Here is a 22,053-nt window from a genome sequence, read left to right on the forward strand (position 1 = left end):
ACACACACACACACACACACACACACCACACACAGAGGCACCTGCCCGTGCCCACTGCAAACTGCAAAGTCCAAGTCCCCTCCTTTCCCAGGTATCCCTGGGAGACCCCCACATGTCTCACAGGTGCTTACAGGTGCTGGTTTTCCTGTGCTGTCTGCCACATTCTTCCTCTCCTGCTGGGGGTGTCCTGTCAGGACTCCATGAGGCACTGGGGACAGTGTGACAGCCCTGAGAGCAGGGCCTCTTGTTGCCCTGCCCAGCTTAGCTGCCCTGGGGTGGGGCCATCTGGAGCCCTCCTCATGTTCAAGCATCTCCCAGGGTTGGACCTGCCCCTGGATGTGAGGTTTAGACCCCATCTTGTCCTCCCATCCCTCCCTCAACCCTTATGTCCTCTGGGTGTCTATGCCTCAACTCCATCCCTCTTCCCCACCTCCTGCTCCGTTCAGCCAAATAAACCAAACCCCACCTGTGGTAAACTCAGGAGGCGCCCAGGCCCCACCCAGGCTCACCTGGGACAAACTGTCACTTTAGAAAGCAGCACTGAAATGGGCGCTTATTTTTAATTTTGCTGCAGCTGACTCCAGGATCTGCTCCCCATTAGGGTTACCACAGTGCCCTGTTCTCTTCCTAAATGAACACCTGTGTGGTCCCTGGAAGGAGCCGTGGGTTCGGTGGAGTCACAGACCCTGATTTCAATCCCTCTAGCACTTTAGGACCCTTTCCTGTTAGTTAATATTTTTTTCCCCTTAATTTATCTGTAAATTCCGGAGTGTTAAATGAGATACTGCGAGTAAAACATTTTCCTGGTACATAATAATACCAGGGAAATAATAGTTTTTGTTTTTGTTTTTTTTTTACACCAACCCTCACTCCACTGCTTAAAAACGTACAGTCGCCGCTGCTGTAATAAATCTGAACTCCTCTCCCTGCCACCACCATGATGGGCCCCATGCCCCTGTTCCACTTGCCTTGACCTTTCCCACCTTCCTGTCCTGGTTGCTTTCCTCTTCTTCAGCCTGTTGAGTTGGAAAAATCCTCAGCTAGGATTTGGACCAAAGAGACTTAAGATTTAAGTCAGCTTCACTGTTTATTCACTAGCTGTGTGAACTCGTGTGCTTCCTGGGGCTTTCTGTTGGCTTCCGGTTCCAGTAAGCATCTTCCCGGAAGCAGTGACGTCCAGCCACGGAAGCCAGTTTGCGTTTGGATTCAGCCTCATGACGCCCACCTCAAAGACATCAGCCAGGCAGTGCCCCTCCTCCGATTTGGGTCCCAGTCCCCTGGCGTTTTCCGCTGAGCTCAGGGACACCAGCCTCTGCTCAGCCATGTCCCCCTTCTCAAAGGCCTGAATTTCAGCTTCATGGGGTCCCTTCTCCAGGTTCCCAAGTTTTAATAATTAAACGTTTCAGCCTCTTCCCTTGGCTCACCCAGCCCTAGGTGGCTTCTTTAGAATTCTCTTTTTACTCCTTTAGTTATTGTGTTAATAATTTTATGTAATGCATATGTAATAATGTAATTATATGTAATAATTTTAATGTTTAATTCTAATTCTTTCTGTTTAAAGCTGTTGTGGTTTCTGTCTCCTGAGTGAACCTTAATTTAGACAAGTGCCTGGCGTGGATCAGGCACCATTGTAGGCTCCTTGGAGAGAGCCATAAACAAAACAGGGAAAACATCCCCATCATGGAGCTTACATTCTGTTCAGGCAAAACAAAAAATAAACGCATGAATACGGAGAGTATGGTGTACCAGAGGTGGCAAGTGCAGTCTGGAAACATATACCCAGCAAGGGATGGAGAGGTGCTGGGATGGAGGTGTTTTGCAACTTAAGCTGTCATGTTCACCCGACACCACTCATCATATATATGAAAATACTTTGCTGCCCAAATATTGGGCATTATTTTGTTTCATTCATAGCTGAGCCTTTTTGTGAATCTTGGAGATTGTGTAAAACCAGGGAGAGAGTAGAATGAATAGGACTCTAAATGGATATCATACCTGGAAAAAAAAGTCGACTGTTTTAACTGGGTGCCTAATGGGTGTGTGTGTGTGTGTGTGTGTGTGTGTGTGTGTGTGTGGTGGGGCAGGGGGTAGTCCTCTGGATTTATGGCATAAATCATTGAATCCAGCAGTCTTCCTTAGAACAGATTCTCAGGCTCATTTCAAACCCTGTGTACTACAGACCAGAAGGGGACTCCATTTTTCAAATAAAAGCTTTTACAATTTTCCTCATCATTTCACAATTACCAAGGGAATCCAATCATATTTGTCTGTACATATTCTTCATTTACTGTCCTGGACACTGAATAGGCCTATTTTTTTTTTTTAAGATTTTATTTATTTGAGAGGGAGAGAGGGAGAGGGAGGGGCAGAGGGAGAGGGGCAAGCAGACTCCACACTGTGCCTTGAGCCCAACACGGGGTTTGATCTCAGGACCCTGAGATCATGACCTAAGCCGAAACCAAGACTTGGACACTCAACTTACTAAGCCACCCAGGTGCCCCAGAGTAGGCCTCTTGAATTGGAGAATCCCACCATTGGGGTTGTTCATGTGGGTGATTTGAGTGGGGTAGCAGCTTTTTGCTTCCAGGTTCCTGAGTCCTGAGGGAAGATGTGAGCAGTCTTTGGGACAGAAGGGCATGGTCGTGGGTTGTAATGAACTCCAGAGGCTGGCGAGAGGGAACAGGATGTGCGTGTCCACGAACAGCCTGATTTCTTGCTGACAGATGTTGTCATGGCTTTTTGACAATTCTTTTCCTCAGGCCTGGAAAAAAATCTGGACCTAACTGGTACTTCTTTGTTTCTTGCAGAACAGTTGTTTTTGTTGGTTGGAACACTGGATGGTAAAACCCCCAAATGAAAGAGTAGGTGTGGGTTACTCAAAGAGATGTACCTGCCTGGTCCATGCGGGACTGGTTTCCGTTCTGGGTGTTTACACAGCAGGGGATTCCTCATGTCCTGACCTCAGAAGAAGTAGTCATGGGCTTTGCTTATTAATGGGGAGGAGAAGTGGAGCCACTTTCTTTCCTGGTTGCCATCCCTTTGGCATCATTCAAAGGGAGAGAAAGTTATTTTACTGCTGTTGTCAAGGGTCCCGTTAGGGTCTAGCTTATGCCCACTGTTGGGATTCAGAGATGCCCAGGAAGTAGGCGGGTCATAGACCAGAAGATGATTCTGAGTTTTGGTTTGTGCCTGGCACTGTGCTGAGGGCTTCATATACATTTATCTCATTTAATCCACAGACCCACTCTGTGAGATCAATATAGTAACACAGGAGGATATTAAGATACTGAGATATTAAGTAACTCAAGTGAGGTTTAGAAGGGGGCTCTGCTTGACATGGTTCGCAAGCATTATTTTCATGAGGCGGGTGGGGGGTAAGAGGGTTTCTGACGCACAACCACTTCATGTCCCTTTCCACGACTCAGTGTTAAAGGTCTGAGAGAAAGGCCATCTTTGCTGTATGTTCAGAAGACAAACCAGGTCAAATCCAATCTAAACTTACTACTATCATAAGTAGTACATACCTTTTGATCATATGTAATTTTCTCAATATCTCGAGAAATAGAAATTAATATCCTCATTCTACAGATGGCATAACTGGCTTAAGGTTGGATTAGCCTGCACTGTCTACTTAGTTCCAGTCTTCCCAAAACCAGGTTCATGGTTTCTAAAGGTTAATCTCTCTCTCTTTTTTTAAAAGATTTTATTTATTCATTTGAGACACAGAGATACAGAGAGAAAGAGAGAAAGCATGAGCAGGGAGAGAGGCAGAGGCAGAGGGAGAAGCAGGCTCCCCGCTGAGCCAGGAGCCCGATGCGGGGCTCGATTCCAGGACCCTGGGATCATGACCTGAGCCGAAGGCAGACGCTTAACCCTCTGAGCCACCCAGGTGCCCCCTAAAGGTTAATCTCTTCTCTGAGATTTGTTAAACAGGCTGCTGTTCTGGTTATCTATGACTGTGGAGACACCACTCCAAAACGAAGCGGCATGACATTGTTGGTCATGAGTTAAAATAGCACACAGTGAGGATGGCTCTCAGAGGGGTGGGGCTTTGGCTGAGGTGGCTCTAACTGCTGGAGAGAGACATCTAGGTTGGCTCAACTAGATGCTTCTGGGTTCTTTGGTTCTTCATCACTTTGCTTCTACGGGATGTGAATGTCCAAGATGGTGCCTTCACTCATGTCTGACATCTGGGCTGGTATGGCTGGGACAGCTGGAACAGTTCAGGTATTTTCTCTTTTTAGATGGCCTGTACAAGTGGTTACCTTGGGTTTCCTCACAATGTGGTGATTTCAGGGCTTCTCAGTCTTAGCACTATTGACATTTTGGGATGGACGGTTCTTTTTTGTGAGTGGTTGAGAACCAGATTCCAGCTTTCCTAATCTCCAGCTTTTATACAGTTCACTGAGCTATACTTGAGTTTGAATGACTCATTGTTGAAAACATGGACTCTGTCCCAAAGGCCACTCAGTCTTGTATTTCTCTTCAGGACTCCTTTAGGAAAGCAAATGCCTGCTATGCCAGACATTATAACATTTAGCAATGCTGTAGAAAAGAATGTGAAAGGAGACTTATTTAAATGATACCATATATCACACACTATTTTGGGTATGTATATATATTCATACATACATATTTTTTTTTTTAAAAAGTAAATCCTGTTACAGTAATAATATCCTCATTTTACAGTTAGCAGCACTGAAACCCATTTGGTCAAGTGCCTTGCTCATCTTGGACAGGGTAGCAAAGATCTTGCAGGTATTGGGGCCCTAAACATGTCAGCATCATGAAATATGTAGGGGCTAAGTGTGAACTAGCTCCAGAGCTGTTTTAACCTTTCCCACTCATACCACAATATCTATTTTATTCTGCCTATTTGAAAGTCATGCATCTGTATGACTTTAGCTTCTCTCTTCATCTACCTAATAACATCTGGGAGCTTGGGAAAGGCTTTCTCTGATATTTATCATGCCCATCAGAGTCACTAGGCAATTTGTGGGTTTCTTTGCAGAGAACAAAACCAGGCTGACAACTCAGGGGAGCCTGATGTAATATTTTTGGGGCACTTGTTTCTGTGCAAATTTTGTGTCTTGGTGTTGATCGTCATTGGTTGCAAATGGACAATGGCTGTGTGTGAGGTTTGTGCTGATGTTCAGGATGTGCAGTCTCTGAGCCACTGAGTGATGGGTGGTCATTGTTCCTGGCGTATGACAAGGCTTAAATATAGACATCGCTTAGGTTGTCACTACAAGTTCAGTTCAAGGATGTTTTTATATGGAAAGGGGAGGGGTCCAGGAGAAGGAGTTTGAGTCATAAAGAATGAAAGTTTGATGTTTTGCCACATCAACTGCTAAATCACACTTATGCTTTCTCCAGATCCCCGCAGACTTTAATTCCCAGTTTTATTTGAAGACAACAGCATCAACGTATGGATTGCTGTGACTGACTTTTGAATGTCTCTGTGAGAATACCAGGATATTCTAGTACTTCTGCCCCCATAGACTGTGAATCAGTAATTCCCTGACACCCAGTAGGTGTTCAAGAAATGTTGGTTAAGTGAACGAAAGAGCTATGGTTTGGCCTGAGAACTGAAATGGTGCATTACGGGTGTTGACAGTGGAGAATACAGTATATTATCAATTGTAATCCTCATTATTCTAGGGACTTATATGGTCCAGCCTGAGAGAGAGATCATCTCAGTAACAAAAAAGTAGTAGGAGCAAAGGTTATGAAAAAGTAAATCATATTCATTTTTTATTGACTTCCTCAGAGAACACCAGAGGGGGAGGTCCATTTTATTTACTGAAACATCATGTACTCTCCCTTCCCTTTTCTCTCCATCTTGCTCAGACCTAGTGGCTGCTCCAGGATCTCTCCAGGTATTATCCCCAAGAATTACTTCCTTGTAATTCTTAAGCAGTTTTATGTCTCTCCCCACATCCCCCAGTCTTTTTAAATGCAACTCTCCTTGGTCTCTTCCTTCTAGAGGACTCTTGGTTCTCTAGAGGAGAAGAGGAGGATTAGGAAAACTAAATAGACAATTACAGGATTTTTCTTTGTGAACAACGGAGAAATAAAGGCTATGAAGACTCACATGATAATTTTATTCTATAATTGCTTCCTGCATTAGTATTTTTATTGAGCAAATATTAGGTAGCAACTATATGTACAATTTTTTCATACATTCATAAACATAAATAGATTTTGCCTATTTTCAATTTTAATATCCAGTGGCAGATTACCTTCCCCTCAAAACTGTAGCAATTCATGCAATCAACTTTCAAAAGTGCTTGTTTCTCTGCATTTTCATCAGCTCTGGTTATTATCTCCTCTTCAACTGTCAGTCTGATGAGTTCCTTTGATGTGCATTTCCCTGAATACTAGTAAAAATGTTCTAAGAATATTTTCATACTTATTATCCATTTGGATTATCTCCTAGTGATTTGGACTGTTTTTATAATTTTCTCATTTTTCTGATTTTTTGTCTTTTTGAATAGTCAATTTTGTAGATATTCTTTATGTATTAGGGGTATTAACCCTTCACTTATTAAATTTGTTGAATTAATTAGGATAATAGTAGCTTCTATAACAAATGAACCTCCAAATCTCAGTCGCTTAATTATGACGGAAGATTATTTCTTGTTCTTCTAGCAGTCCAGTGTGAGTGTTCCTGGTTTGCAGGTGGGCAGCTTTCTTCCAATTGGGTTTCAGGGACTTGGATTCTTACCATCTTATGGCTCTCCCATCCATTATGGCTTTGGAGTCCTCTGCATATAGCTAAAGAAAGGGAAAAGCAGGGTGGAGAATCCCTACCAACTTCTTAAAAGCTCTGGTCTCAAAGTGCCATACACCATTCATTGCTGATGCAACATTGATGCAAGGGGGCTGGCTATGGTTTTGGCTGGGCTGCTATCTCTGAGTGTGAATTTTTGGTAGGTGGCTAGCCATCTCTCTGCCACACATGTTGCAGGTATTTATTTTCCATTCTAGTACTTGTCTTTTGACTTGGCTTATGATATTTTGTCATAAAATAATAAAGATTACAGAATGATCTCTCTCCATTTATCTATCATCTATCCATCTAATCTTTCTATATTGCTACCTCAAGGTTATACACATTTCCCCCTACATTTCTTAATACATCTGTAATTTGTATTTCAATATGGTATGAGTCAGGTTTTTTTTTAGATCATGGTTTTTCCAGGGAATTAAGTTGCCTTTTTTTGGCCATATATTGTTTCTTTATATATTAACCTCATTCTACTCTCTATTCACTGTCACACGTTTGTTTGTCTAGTGTTATGGAAATATTAGACTAGGCTGACCACCATGGATTCATAGTAAGTTTAAGAATAGCTTCATCAAGTCTCTCATTACTATCATTTTAACTATTAGGTTATTGGCCTTTCTCTTTAAATAAGTTACTCTCATCTTTCTTAGCTCCAGCTTCTGTCTTTCAGAAACAAAAATAATATTTTCAGATTGCTATGGTGGGTTAAAGAAGACCACAGATTCTTTGACATTCCTCCTATTGAGAAATGGGGACTATGTTTCATCCCCTTGAATCTGAGGAGACTCTGTGATTGCTCCCGCCAAGAAAACATGGCAGAAAAGGTGCCATGCCAGTTTCTGGGCCCAGACCTTAAGAGAATGACAGCATCTACTTCCTCTCTCTTGGAACATTTGCTTTTGGAGCTGCTGTGTAGGAAATCTGACTATCCCAAGGTCCCTCTGATGTAGTAGTCTAAGCCACATGGCGGGATCCCGGATGATGTAGAAAGAAAGGGAGACAGAGAGAGGCCAAGGAGCATCAAAGTACCAGAGATGTGATGAAAGGCCATTGTGAAGTGAATCCCTTAGCGTCAGTCACCCCAGCTGGTGGCATGGAATCTGAGATGAACCTCCCAGCTGATCCCCACTCCCCACCCCAATTTCTGACACACAAAACTGTAAAAACATAAAATGGTTATTTTAAGCCACTAAGTTTTGCGGTAGTTTGTTATTCAGGATTAGGTAATCAGACAAGTTGGAGATCCTGTATCACATGTGGAGTGCCATGTTCATGAGATAAGGTAGCTATTACTGACATTATCATTATAATTCTCCTGGAGGAGATCACAGGTACTTTATTTTAACCCTTTCTCTTTTCCAGTGGTCAGCTTCAATGCTGTCACCAGTATGTGTTCAATACCAGCATGCTGAGCTGTCCATCAACTCAGCCTCTAGAATATATGGGAAATTTAGGCATGGCACATGGTGTGTCTGGGAGTCTGGCCTTCCTTGGACTGTCTCCAACTGCTCCCCTGTCCTGACCTCCCTCTACTTGCTAAAGTGGTCCTTTCTTCCATTCCAGGTAGACTCTCCTTTTTGATTATCCCAGAACATAGCATGTGGATGCCATGGGCTTTTTCAATGTTGTCTTTCTGTGTCCTTTCCACGTTCCTTCTTCCCACCCTGCCACTCCCTGTAAAATCTGAAAAGGCCTCCCCCTATTATCTCCCCATTGTTAATGCCAGTCACCTCTCCATGCACAGCCCTGCTGCCCTGTCCCTATGAGCCTTTCCTAAGTGTTCTGGCTCATGTGCTTCCCTTCCTTCTCTGAATTTCTTCAGTGCTTTTATTTCTACTTCTTACATGTATTAAATGCAGGCTGATGGGGCACCTGCATGGCTCAGTTCGTTAAGTGTCTGACTCTTGATTTTGGTTCAGGTCATGATCTTGGGGTCCTGAGATCAAGCCCCATGTCGGCTTCATGCTGAGTGTGGAGCCTGCTTAAGATTCTCTCTTTCAATTTCCCTCCCTCTGCTCTCTCTCTCTTTCCCTCTCTCTCTCTCTCTCTCAAAAAAATGCAGGCTGATTGGTTGCTTGACCAAGTCATGTCATGTTTCTTATTCATCTATTCAAGAAATATTTATTAAGCCTCTACCACATGCCAGGCACTGTTCTAGTTGCTGGGGATATGGCAGTGCAGAAAACAGAAAAAAAAAAAAATCCAGTCTTAATGCAGCATAAATTCTTATGTGGAATAACAGATGTTGGACAAATAAATATGTTATGTAACATGTTAGGTGATGACAAATGTAGTAGAGAATTAAATGGGGAAAGCAGATAGATAGAAAGGAGTTGCACCTTTTTTATTTTGGTAGGTGTTATTACTTTTATGAACTGTTAATTATAAAATAAGCCGTGAAACTAAATTTTACCAAAAAAGCCTTGTAATCCAGCCTCATGACTAGAAATTAATCACCCCAGCTTTCTTGAGATTCTCCTATCACATAGTAGGTGATAAGCATTCTTTTCTTTTCCTCTTCTTTTTTTTGAAACCTTAAATATTGCCATGGGCTAAATGCTTGTATTCCTCCCGAATTCATAAAGTATTGCAATTTTAAGTAAGGTGATCAGGGAAGAACGCACTGGGAAGGAGACTTTAGGCAAAAACCTGAATGAGGTGAGGGAGGGGCTGATGTGACTATCTGGGGCAAGAACATTCTAGGAAGAAGAAAGAGCAAGTGCAAAGGCCCTGAGGCAGGGCTAAGTTATGAATGTGAAGGAATAGCAAGAAGGCCCTCCTCTCTGTCAAGTCCTGGAGGGCTAGAATCATCTGTTATATTTCCTGTGTCTCTCCCTTAGCACTTAACTCAGGACTGGGTACTTAGTAGATATGGATAGAAACACAGAATATTAGAGCTCAGAAGTAGTTTCTAATGTTTCTAACTCCCCCATTTTGCAAATGAGGAGCCTAAAGTCTCAAGAGTGAAAGTGGCTTGCCCAATTCTCCATACCTCTACTGTTTCTGCCCTTGTGGTTCCCACTGCCACCATGATTACTATTACTATTACCATTACTCTTAGTATTATTCAAATCCCAGGGCCCTACATAATTTCTCACATACATGGCCACATTCAAAGAAACATACTTCAGTAAAGTATTTACAAAGCACTTATAAGTGTTACCTATATCCCTTGAAGAACATGAATGAAAATCTGTCTCAAAATGCAGAGCCATGTCCTCCCTTCCTCTCATTCACAGAGGGAAAGTGAAAGAGAGAATCTTAAGAGCCTCTCATCTTCTCATTCCCCACAGCTGACCCCTAACACCTTCCTCCTCAAATCCTTTTCTTTGTCTGCCTCTGATCAGGTGGCTTTGGACTTTCTTTCTCTTGTGTCTTCCTTGGTTTCTTTGATTCCTTTCTCCCCATACTCCCTATTCTGTATTAAAACAAACAAATGCCCAGAAGGCAAAGATAGAACAGGGCAGGGGATGAGAAGGAACTAAATGGGCAATAGAAAAGTCTCTTTAGTTGCCAGGAGAAGAAAGGGCTGGGAACGCTACCTTGTTAGTATTTGTCTTTGTCAAACTGCTATTATTTCTATTTCTACTGGTACTATTGATAACCACTATCACTTGTATTCCATTTCTTATTTTCCCAGGAACTTGTATAGCCAAGATTTAATTGGAATTGAAACCCACATGTGGTGAAGGCCAAACCTCCATTCTTTCCATTACATGCTGGTTGAATGAATGAATGAGAAAATGAATGAAATGAGGATCCTTACCCTGTTTATGTAGCATTTCCCAATCAAGAGCAAAGAGGAAGTAACTTAATTTTCTTCCTCATGCCTTTTTTAAAATTCTATTATGTTGTGTTAATCACCATACATTACATCATTAGTTTTTGGTGTAGTGTTCCATGATTCATTGTTTGCATATAACACCCAGTGCTCCATTCAGTATGTGCCCTCTTTAATACCCATCACCAGGCTAACCCATCCCCCCAATCCCCTCCCCTCTAGAACCCTCAGTTTGTTTCTCAGGGTCCATAGTCTCTCATGGTTCATCTCCCCCTCTGATTCCCCCCCTTCATTTTTCCCTTCCTACTATCTTCTTTCTTTTTTTAACATATAATGTATTAGTTGTTTCAGAGGTACAATGGAATATTATGCAGCCATCAAAAGGAATGAAATCTTGCCATTTGCAATGACGTGGATGGAACTGGAGGGTATTATGCTGAGTGAAATAAGTCAATCAGAGAAAGACATGCATCATATGATCTCACTGATATAAGGAATTCTTAATCTCAGGAATCACAGACCTGTACCTCATGCCTCTTTAATACCATGGCTGATCAGGTGCTTCTTATTTGCTGGCATGAAAGAAGTACATATGAATGAGCACAGTAAGAGAACAAACAATCTCCATTGAGAAACTGTGATGGTTTCATGTGTCAGCTTGACTGGGCCATGGCATGACCAGATATTTGGTTAAACATTATTCTGGGTGTATCCACAAGGGTGTTTCTAGATGAGATTAACATTTGAATTGATAGACTGAATGAAGCAGATTGCTCTCCCCAATATGGGGTGGGCCCCATCCACCCAACATGGACCTGAATAAAAGGAAAAGGAGAATTTGCTCCCTCTACCTGTTTTTGAGCTGCTACATCAGTCTTCTCTTGCATTAGGACTGGTACACACACTGTCAGCTTTCCTGGTTCCCAGGCCTTCAGACTTGGATGGGAACTATACCACAGGTCCTGCTGGGTCTCCAGGTTATAGACAGCAGATCATGGGACTCTTTAGTCTCCATAATCATGTGAGCCAACTCCTTATAATAAATCATATATGTATAGGATACATATGTATATGCTATATATGTATATATATGTATATGATATACACATATACCATATATATATGGTGTATATATACACACACATACACACTCACATATATATATTCTATTGGTTTTATTTCTCTAGAGAGCCCTGACTAATAGAGAACCTTTTTGTATATTTGTATACACATATGTGGAAAATGAATGCATCACAGTGTTAATTATGGACTCTAGATAGGTAGAACTGGATTCAAATCCTAGCCCTTCCACTCACTGACTGAGTGACCTCAGGCAAGTTGCTTAACCTCCCCAGACTTTAGCTTCCTTTCCTGCTACATGGATATAATAAATATCTCACTCCTAGCTGAGATTGTTGGCTGCTACCCAATGTCCATCTGCCCTTTGGTGCTTTCTAACCCGAATCCAACTTTGTTATGTAATTCGTACTCTGCACAACCATAGGTTTCTCTGTGCTGATTGCTCTGGAACATGGAATACATTTCTGGTCAAGGTGACATAGAGCCATTTCTGTGAGATACTTATGTCTACATGTGAGGCTTGGAGCTGTGGTGACCATCTTGTGACCACAAAGTTCAGGCTGACTGAGGATGGCAGAGAGGATGATGTGATCACCCCTGAATTTATCAATTGTGGAGGTGCCTACCTCCGGACTTCCTGTTGTAACTTCCCTGTGGTTTAAGCCAGTGGAGCTGGGATTTCTGTTTCCTGAGGTTGAAGGAATCCCAAGTGATGTACTTGGTTGTGTTGTGATGAGTATTAAATGAATTAGCCTATATAAAACACTTCACACACTGTTTGGCACTTAGTAAAGAATCAATAAATGCTAGCTTTAATAAGAAAATATGAATAAATCCATTATATCTGTCATCAGGAATAGCCTAAAGTAGAATTCATGTTTTACCTGGTTCTCCAGAAGTTCTTACAAGACGGAAAAATAGAGGAGATGGAGGCCAGCTGCTATGTAGAGAAAAGTTGACAGCTTTTTCTGCATTTATGATAATTTCCTCGGGCTAGATTCCCAGAAGTGATATAACTGGGCACAAGCATTTTAAATTCTCTTCACACATATTACTCAATTGCCGTCCCGAAGGTTGAACCATTTTGCACTACAACCAGCAGTATTGATCCCTGCCTTTCCCCTTATCTTGGTCAATATTTGGAATTATTATTTAAAATGATTTTTTTTCCTGGTAGGCAACATGTGGAATCATCATTTTAATTTTACTTCTTTTGACTAGTAGTAAGTTTTAAAATTCTTTTTTTTATTTTTATTTTTTTTAAAGATTTTATTTATTTATTTGAGACAGAGAGAATGAGAGACAGAGAGCATGAGAGGGAGGAGGGTCAGAGGGAGAAGCAGACTCCCCGCCAAGGAGGGAGCCCGATGCGGGACTCGATCCCGGGACTCCAGGATCACGACCTGAGCCGAAGGCAGTCGCTTAACCAACTGAGCCACCCAGGCACCCAAGTTTTAAAATTCTTATCTAGGCATCTAAAACCTTCTGGGGTTAGTCAGGGTTTAGGAGTGCTCTCCAATATGGGAATTGGGATTCTAGGAGGGAGCTCACCTCCATCTCCCAGTAATTTACAGTGGTTTGCTGGTTTGAAGTAATCAAAGGGCTTGAAATAATTTGTCTTTGTAGTATCCTGGATCATCTAGGATTGCATGGCTATGTTTCTTCTGAACTGTGTGAGTCCTCTTCCTAAAGGGAACAGAAAAAGGGTATCAATGCTAAGAATAACGTCTTATTACTGCGGCTGCCCCTAAGGTGTGTAGGGGCCCCAGAAGATATTTTTTACAGGATCTCTTCCTAAACAATTTGAGTCACCCCAAATCAACATATTAGTACCATTTTGGTGGCTAAATCTTAGATGATTCCCACAAAAGAAATATCACACTGGCCATTCAGAGCAATCCTCTTGCCAGGCCACCCTCCTGGAACCACAGCCCAGCCATTAAGCTCTTGAGCAGTTTTTGTTTTTAAAGATTTTATTTGTTTACTTGAGAGAGAAAGAGCAAGTGAGAGAGAGAGAGAGAGTTCACAAGCAGGGGGAGGAGCAGAGGGCAAGGGAGAAGCAGACTCCCCACTGAGCAGGGAGCCCGATGCGTGGCTAGATCCCAGGACTTTGGGATCATGACCTGAGCCAAGGGCAGATGCTTAACAGATTGAGCCACCCAGGCACCCCTCCTGAGCAATTTAATAGGCACAACTCCTGGAGCTCCATGGGGCATCTGGTCAACTCCACACACATTCAGCAAGAGTGAGTATAGAGAGTTGGAGAGCATCTCTAAAGGGGAAAACAGAGCCCAGGTCCAGCTTGGTGCGCCCTGCCTGATGGCATTGCTTGCCCAAGACCCATTGTAGGTACCAGAAGTGTCACAAAATCACAAGGAGAACACTCTAACTCATGTGGGCCCCCTTGCCTGGCTTTAAGGGGTACTTACTATTATCCCTACACTAACAGCTAATTATACTTGTGTTTTCCCCATGTACTGGGCCCTATTCTAAATGTTTTCCATTGAGGTAGGTATTACTATCATCCTATTTTATAGGTGTAAAAGTAGTGCTTTAGATGCTAGCAGATTGTCCTCTATAGTCTGATGTAAAGGCTGGCCTCTAGCCAGCTCTGCTACAATGCCTTAGCTCCAGGGTGAAGGCCCTTCCAAGCTGTTTATCTCCACCCAGGAGTTCTTCCTTCTACTTGCCTGTTAAATCTCTTCTACTTCCAGAGGTTCTCACATCTGTTCTTTCCCATTAAATGTCTGACTTGTGCCTTTATTTAATACTACCGAACTCATCAATGACCCCTATGCCATCAGCCCCTTTCTTTGATGGCATCACACACTACAAATGTTTTCTCACATCCAAAAAGATCTTTTCAAACAACACTTGATTATGGTTATAAAATATATTTCATTGCAGGAGGCTGACTCTGAAAATTCTACCAAACAGCAGGGTTACACTCACAAAGGACCTCTCCCCCTGTGTGCAGGCCTGCTTAGCATTTTGGTTTCTGAATAGCTGCCCCAAGAGCTTTGAAAAATATTTCCCCCCTCCATTATTTTCCAAGGGAAGTGTCAGATCAACATATGATTTTGAAAGAAGCATCTCTGAATTAAGATACAGTGTAATTGGCAATTGTGGGTCCCTTCCATGACTCCAAATCTCATTACAAGATACTCATTCACTCTTTTACTTGCTAGGGTATACAAAAATGGTACATAAATAACAAAATGGGAATTTTTGAAGTCTGCAGTTATTTCCAAATTGCTACATTTCCCCTTAAATTTTTAAAATAATGTTAAGTTGTGCTGCCTGATTCCCCTCCTTCACACCCTTACAAAATGTGTTTGGTAAATATATACAGAAAGTGAATTTGACAATATACATGTAATATGTATATGCACAATATTTTTGTTTTCAATTTGCAAATACATTAAAATAATTGGGCTGTTAGTCCACCATGGGTCAGAAGAGTTTAGTTATATGGGGATCAATAAGAAATTTGTCATTCTCTTAGGAAAGAAGCCTCATTTTATTTGTTTTGCATTGCTAAAGATGGTGAACAAGAGAACCAAAAGCAAGAGAACCATTCAGCCACAGAGCCTGCAGTTTGAATATTTTACATCTGTAAATGGGATTCCTTTTGGCATCTTATCAGAACACAATGAATTTGATTTTGGAGAGAGATCCTATACACCATTTTTCTTGTAACAGAAACATCTACTGTGTGATCCAACGAGCTGGTTTGAATTCCTCTAGCTCATGGTTCAATCTTCAATTGTCAAACAGTTATACTTTTCCAACTTTTGACACTTCCATTTTATGCGATTCTATTGAAAGTGAATTGTGTTTCCTAAGATTTAATTTAAAACCTGTTTATTGAAATAAGCAGATACTGCGAGGGCCAGTAGTCTGAATCTCTGAGGGCTGAGATGGTTGGATTTAGAAAAATATAAAGATTTATCAGGGATGCAATAAGCCAGGGGAATTGACCACAGCAGGGAGAGGAGAGCTATAGGAAAGGGGGACTGGTATTTTATTATCATAGTCCAGTCTGAAGTACTCTTAGATAGGGGAGTAAAAAGGCTTCTTCTTTCTTTCTCCCATGCAAAGCACAAAATCAGGACTGATGCATCCGAAGTACACAGGAAGCAGATTTCATCTTAACCCAACAATGAGCTCCCTATCAATTCCATTTGTTCCATAGTAGAATGGGCTGCCACAAGGAGGTAAGTCATCAAAATCACCACCCACAACTCCATATGGTAGGTAATGTGACGACACTTACCTGGCAAGAAATCTGAGGTTCAGAGAGGCTCTGTGGGCAGTCTGGAGTCACAGAGCTAGTAAGGGCTGGATTTTGAATCCGGGTCTCTCTGACTCCAAGCCCTTTGATTTCTCTACCATACCAATACCTATTCTGTAATCCCAGTGAGGTCCCCATCATGGGAGGCCTCCAGGCAGAGACAGGTTGGTAGGAGAAATTTGTACGCTGGGCAGAAATTGATGCTGAACGATCTTTCAGGTCACTTTTCTTTCCAAGGTTAGTGATTCTATGATCTTGTGACTCCAGCAGTCTCCTCCTTGGAAAAGGAGGAGATGCACATTTTCTTATCAGTTCAGAGACTTTTACCCTTTTCAGCTACTTCTCTGACTCAGTCCCTCCTGTCTCAGGGATCCTATATATCATGGCTAGATCACCCTTAGCACTTACCATACTGGACCCTATTTAATTTGTGCTCATATCTGCCTCTCCTGCCAGACTCTCACAGATGTTAGGAGTCATCTCTGGGGATCTCTTCCTTCTTGGGCAGCAACCTCAATTTATATACTCTCTCTGGCCCTTAGTTACTTTCTTTGTACAATACAGGTACTATAACACGCTACTACCTTCCTCATATATTCTGGAGATGCCACCAGGTATCAGAAAATGCTTTGTATACCCTTACTTTCCCTAGAGCGGCCAGGGATCATTATCATCATTAAGCTGGCTAAAGTAATAAACAGAAAGCAGTTGATAGCCACTTTTATTAGTAGGTTAGATATAGGTAATAATTATTAATGACAACATGTTTAACACTACACTATACTAAATATTGATTAATTGTCAACTGTAAATTCTAGATTAGCTTCCCCCCACCTTGGATTAAGGTATTCTCTTGTGTAATAGCAATTTTACCAGGGTTAGCATTATGAGACATTTTCTCAAGATTAAAGAAGACAGGTGTCTCCGATTCTTCTCTCTTTTGGACTGGGACCTCCTTATATAAGTGTAATAACAACCACACAGGGAAAACTCCCAATATGTTAAAGGAGGGAGATAAAGACATTTAGGAAAATTTCTTTCTTGGCAGAACCTACATCTCAATACCATTGTCTGGTTTTAAATTCTAGCAAGAATAATTCCTTCCTTTCTCCTTGAGGTCTTACTATAATTTTCTCACTTCTACCCCAGGTGCATTGAGATTGATGACACAGATTATGTATGCAGAAATGCAAAAGAGAAAAGCCCATTAATTGCTTTAAAATATTACACCAATGATTATCCTTGTTTTATGGAAGAGAAATCTGGCTCAGACAAGTAAGTGACTTTCCCAAGCTGTTGAATTAGTAAGTGGTAGAGGCAAGATTGAAATCTCAGGAACATGCCATTTTCAAGGGGACCCTACAGAATGCTGAATGGAGAAGGAATGTGGAGTCCCAGGAGAAGAGGAGTAATGATTTGAGAAAGGGGCAAGAGGCTGGATGGAGGCAGAAGGGAGATGAGGCAACAAACAGTGAACCCCAGCCTCTACAACTGCCCCCCACTCCCCATGGTAGATGGCCTCTGCAACAATTTCAGTATGCTGGTATCACTTCCATGTAAATATGCCCTTGGTCTCCTCTCCCTGCCCCATAAATTGTGCAGTGAATTTTAGGATGTGTGAAAATTCTTGGTGCTGAGTGACTTTTCTTTTTTTTTCTTTTTTCTTTTTTGTGGGGAGAAGCAGTGCCATAAAAGGAGCTGAGATTTCCATCCCGGTGGCCCCCTTGACCAAGGCACAGAGACAGCCTAAGCAGAAGTAGGGGGTAGAGTAGGTCATGATTTTGGGAGTGAGACCTCTGGAATCACTTGTAGAAATTTTGTGGGAAGGACTTAGGCTTATAAAGCCAATGGAATTGAGAGTTTTAGGCTCATTTTATCTAGCTCACTTCAGGCAAGTGAGCACCTGCTGATCTCTGGGTTCTATCTGTCCTATCCCCTGCACCATATATTCCTGAGGCATGAGGACCGGACTGTCTTTTACTTTCATTTTTATTATTGAAGTATAGTTGACACATGACATTACGTTAGTTTCAAGTGTACAACGGAGTGATTAGACAACTCTGTGCATTACAAATGCTCACGATTATAAGTGTAGTCACCATACATTATTACAGTATCATTGACTATATTCCTTATGCTGTACTTCCAATCTCTGTGACTTATTTATTTTATAACTAAGGACTGGACTGCCTTATTCCCTTCCATCCTAGATCTTCACATGGTTCCTGTTTCATAGCAACAATAAATCATGGCTTTTTGATAGAAATGCTTGAGAAAACTGGTCTAGTAGGATCACAGGGGCAGAAGCCTGATTGAAGGAGATTCAGGAGAGAGTGTGGGGTGGAAGCATAGAATTAGGGGCTATTAGCCACAGATCTAAAGAATTGGGCAGTGGTACCTATGATAGGCAACATGGTTAAGAAAGGCATTTCTATTGTTTTAAGATAAAGGATACATGGCTTAAGAATATTAACAGGCAGAGGGAAGGAAATGAGTCTCCTTTTAGAATAGATTTTTTCTTCTTGATTACACATTCACTCTATTAAACAATTCATGTTAAACAGTCACCTAGACATCATTAACTCATCTGCAGAGGTTGTCATTCTGTCACTTTCCTTTTTCAAGTCTTTCAGAACTTTCTAGAACCTTCTGTGTATAGTTCACAGTTGACAACATGGTGGCCCTTCTGGACCTGGCTCTTGCTTACTTTTCTGGTCTTACTTCCACCTGCCCTCCAGGATGACATGATCCAGCTATCTTGTGCTACCATCAGTTTCTGGAAGGCACCACACTCTTTTCCATAAATTATCTGCCCTCTAGTACTGTCCCCTCTGCCTGAAATTTTCTTTCCTACCCCCTTTCTGCTTGGACAAGTTCTCCTCTTAGCTCAAGGGATGCCTCCTCCCGAGAAGGCCTTTCCTGGTCCATCATCTTGGTATTTTCAGAGAAATCCATGCTTTCCTTCTTGCTAATAGATTTTCTGTTGCATAGCTGTCTAGATTCTAAGTTTGTGATGGCAGGGACCATTGTGTTTTGTCTTTGTGTCACTGTTCCTCAGTCTGCCACCTGCTAGGATTGCAGTAATTTTCTATCAACTGAATGAAGTGAGAGCAAAGAACATTTAGCCATTTGTAGCCCAAATTATTTCAAAATTCTACTGCCTGTGTCCATTTTATGGCTTTAGAAGACAAATTTATTATTGTTTGTTACTTTTATGGCTGTTGATTCCAACTTCCCTTTCCTCACATAGCCCTGTGGGTCCATTTCAGACCTGCCTGGAGTTCTTGGAGGCAGTTATGCTAACAATGGGTGCACAGAATTTTCTTCTTTCTTCCATCAGAGTTGCCACATCTCAGGACCAACCACATCCTCTCCTAGCATATGCAGTATTTGAGCAGGTTAGTCAGTCTCTCAAGAATAACTATTTCTAGTTTCTAGGGATAATATTTAGGGCAGCTAAACATCTTTGCAGAACTCATTTTTTTCCTTTAAAATTAATTTCTTGGGATAAATTCTCCAAATTGATATTTGTAGGTCAAAGAGTATAAACATTTTTATGACTCTTGTCACTACTTGCCAAATTGTTTTCTGCAAAGATTGTGTCACTTTATAGTGCTGCCACCAAACTTATTTTCCTCTACTTTCCTGATGGTGTTTGGCCATTTGGAGAAAAAAGAATAAATGAAAGCATTCATTTTTATTATTTTGCTAGATCTAAAATGGATATTCAAGCTTATTTTAATGCATATTTCTTTTATTAGTAAGAAAGAATTTTTGTTTCTTGTTTGTATTTTTCTCATATCAATTATCTACAAATATGGAAAGAAGTCATTTGAGTAGAGGAGGAAAAGAGAAAAAATTAATACAGAAAAAAACCCAAGATAATTGATGGAAAGTAATCCACAAAGGTTACTGGAGAATAGGGGGTGAGTTTATACTTATAAAGATGAAGAGACAGATTTTCTCCTAAGAGAGACACACCTAAAAAATACAAGGTTGGTAAAGGACAGAGATACAATGATAGGAAATAATAACTAACTTTAGCTGGTCACTTAATGTATTAGTTACTGTGCTAATTGCTTTCTATGGTGTCTCTCTTTTAATTGTCAGAACCACCCATTTCACAGATGGGGGGACAGAGGCTCAGCAAGATTAGGTGACCTGCACATAGAAAGTGTGGAGCCAGGTTTCATACTCAGTTCCAGTCTATACCCTTAACCACTGTCCTCCACCTTACAGTTCAGTTTTGGGAGGGAAGATGAGTTTTTTTGTTTTGTTTTGTTTTGTTTTTTATCTTGATTTAGTAGAAGTAAGTGGGGATGATCTCTTGAGAGGGGCCATAGTGAAGAGAGTGTTCTAGGGACACAAGAGGATAACAGCAATTGTGGGCAGCATTCTATTATGAACCTGGTTGACATATTTCTGTGATACTTTTCAACAAAGTCCGGGCTTTGGAAACAAGAGAAAAAAAGGCAGAGAGAGATAGTCAAGGTATGCATGCTGTTGAGTTGCAGCTGGAACTGGGGCGGGGGGTTCTGCAGTCTAGACTCAGGAGGGCAGAGTTCCAGTGGCTGACAAAGTTGTTCAGTCTAGGTAGGGACCCACATGACCATGGGGGTTAGCTGTCTGCACGGTCCTGTCACCACAGCAGCTATTATGACTATGACTCTTGTATTAGTCAGGATTTCCCAGAGAAACAGAAACAATGGGACATATATATAAGAGGGGATTTATTATAAAGAATTGGCTCAGGGCACCTGGGTGGCTCAGTCGTTAAGCATCTGCCTTCGCCTCAGGTCATGATCCCAGGATCCTGGGATAGAGTCCTGCATCGGGCTCCCTGCTTGGCAGAAGCCTGCTTCTCCCTCTCCCACGCCCCCTGCTTATGTTCCCTCTCTTGTTATGTCTCTGTCAAATAAATAAATAAAATCTTAAAAAAAAAAAAAGAATTGGCTCATGCGATTATGGAAGCTGAGAAGTCCCACAGCCTTCAGGCTGGAACCCCAGAAATCCAGTGGTGTAGCTCAGTCCGAGTCTGAAGGCCTAAGAACCAGGGGAGGGGCACCTGGGTGGCTCAGTTGGTTAAGCCACTGCCTTTGGCTCAGGCCATGATCCTGGAGTCCCGGGATGGAGTCCCTCATCGGGCTCCCTGTTCAATGGGGATTCTGCTTCTCCCCCTGACCCTCCCTCCTCTTATGCTCTCTTTCTCAAATAAATAAATAAATAAATAAATAAATCAATCTTAAAAAAAAAAAAAAAAAAAAGAACCAGGGGAGCTGATGGTGTAAATTCCAGTCCAAGGACAAAAGATGAGATGAGATGTCCTAGCTCAAGCCCTATGGCAGGATAAAAAGGGTTGAAACCTCTTTCCTCTCCCTTTTGTTCAGTATAGGCCATCAAATAATACTTATTGCTCACCCATAAGGTGCCAGGCCTTGTGCTGGGTAGGGGCTTTGCCTGGCTTCTTATTCAGCCTTACAGACAACCCTATGGGGCAACATGCTATCCTATGCCTGTTTGCACTCAGAGCTCCCACCCTTTCCTGCTCTGCTCTATACTGCAGAGGATGTACCCAGCAAGCTGTACTTCCCAGACTCTCCGGCTTGCTGGCTACTGGTTAGGCCAAGCACTGTCACCCGCAGTGGCTGGGTCTCCTTCCTGGCCCCAGCTCCTCCCACCCAGACCCTCCCACTATGGTTCCAGACTCACAGGGGGCCCCTCCTGTGAGTAGCTCCTGCTTATGAGACAGTGTTATTATTATGCTCAGTTGGCATCGAAGACTATATGTGGAGAGAAGTAACTTTTGCAAGGTTACCAGCTATTACGCAAACCAGGGCAGTCTGACCTGGGAGCTGAGGCTTGCGGAGTCAGGGACAAGTCCAAAGTCACCCTGCTAGCAGGTGTTGGAGCCAGAATTCAAATGTGGAATGTCTGAAAACATGGGGGCGGCAGGCTGGGAAGGGGAGGAGCGGTCTAGATGTAAAAGGCCCTTTGTCCCTGGCTTTGCTGCCTTCTGAGCATGGAAACTTGAAAGCCGAGCCAACACTGCCCAGGGAAGGATGAAGAGAATAGGGAGGAGAGAAAAAGGAGGAGGAAGAGGAGGAGAAG

Source organism: Neomonachus schauinslandi, chromosome 4, assembly GCF_002201575.2.
Source record: "Neomonachus schauinslandi chromosome 4, ASM220157v2, whole genome shotgun sequence".
Taxonomy (NCBI): Eukaryota; Metazoa; Chordata; class Mammalia; order Carnivora; family Phocidae; genus Neomonachus; species Neomonachus schauinslandi.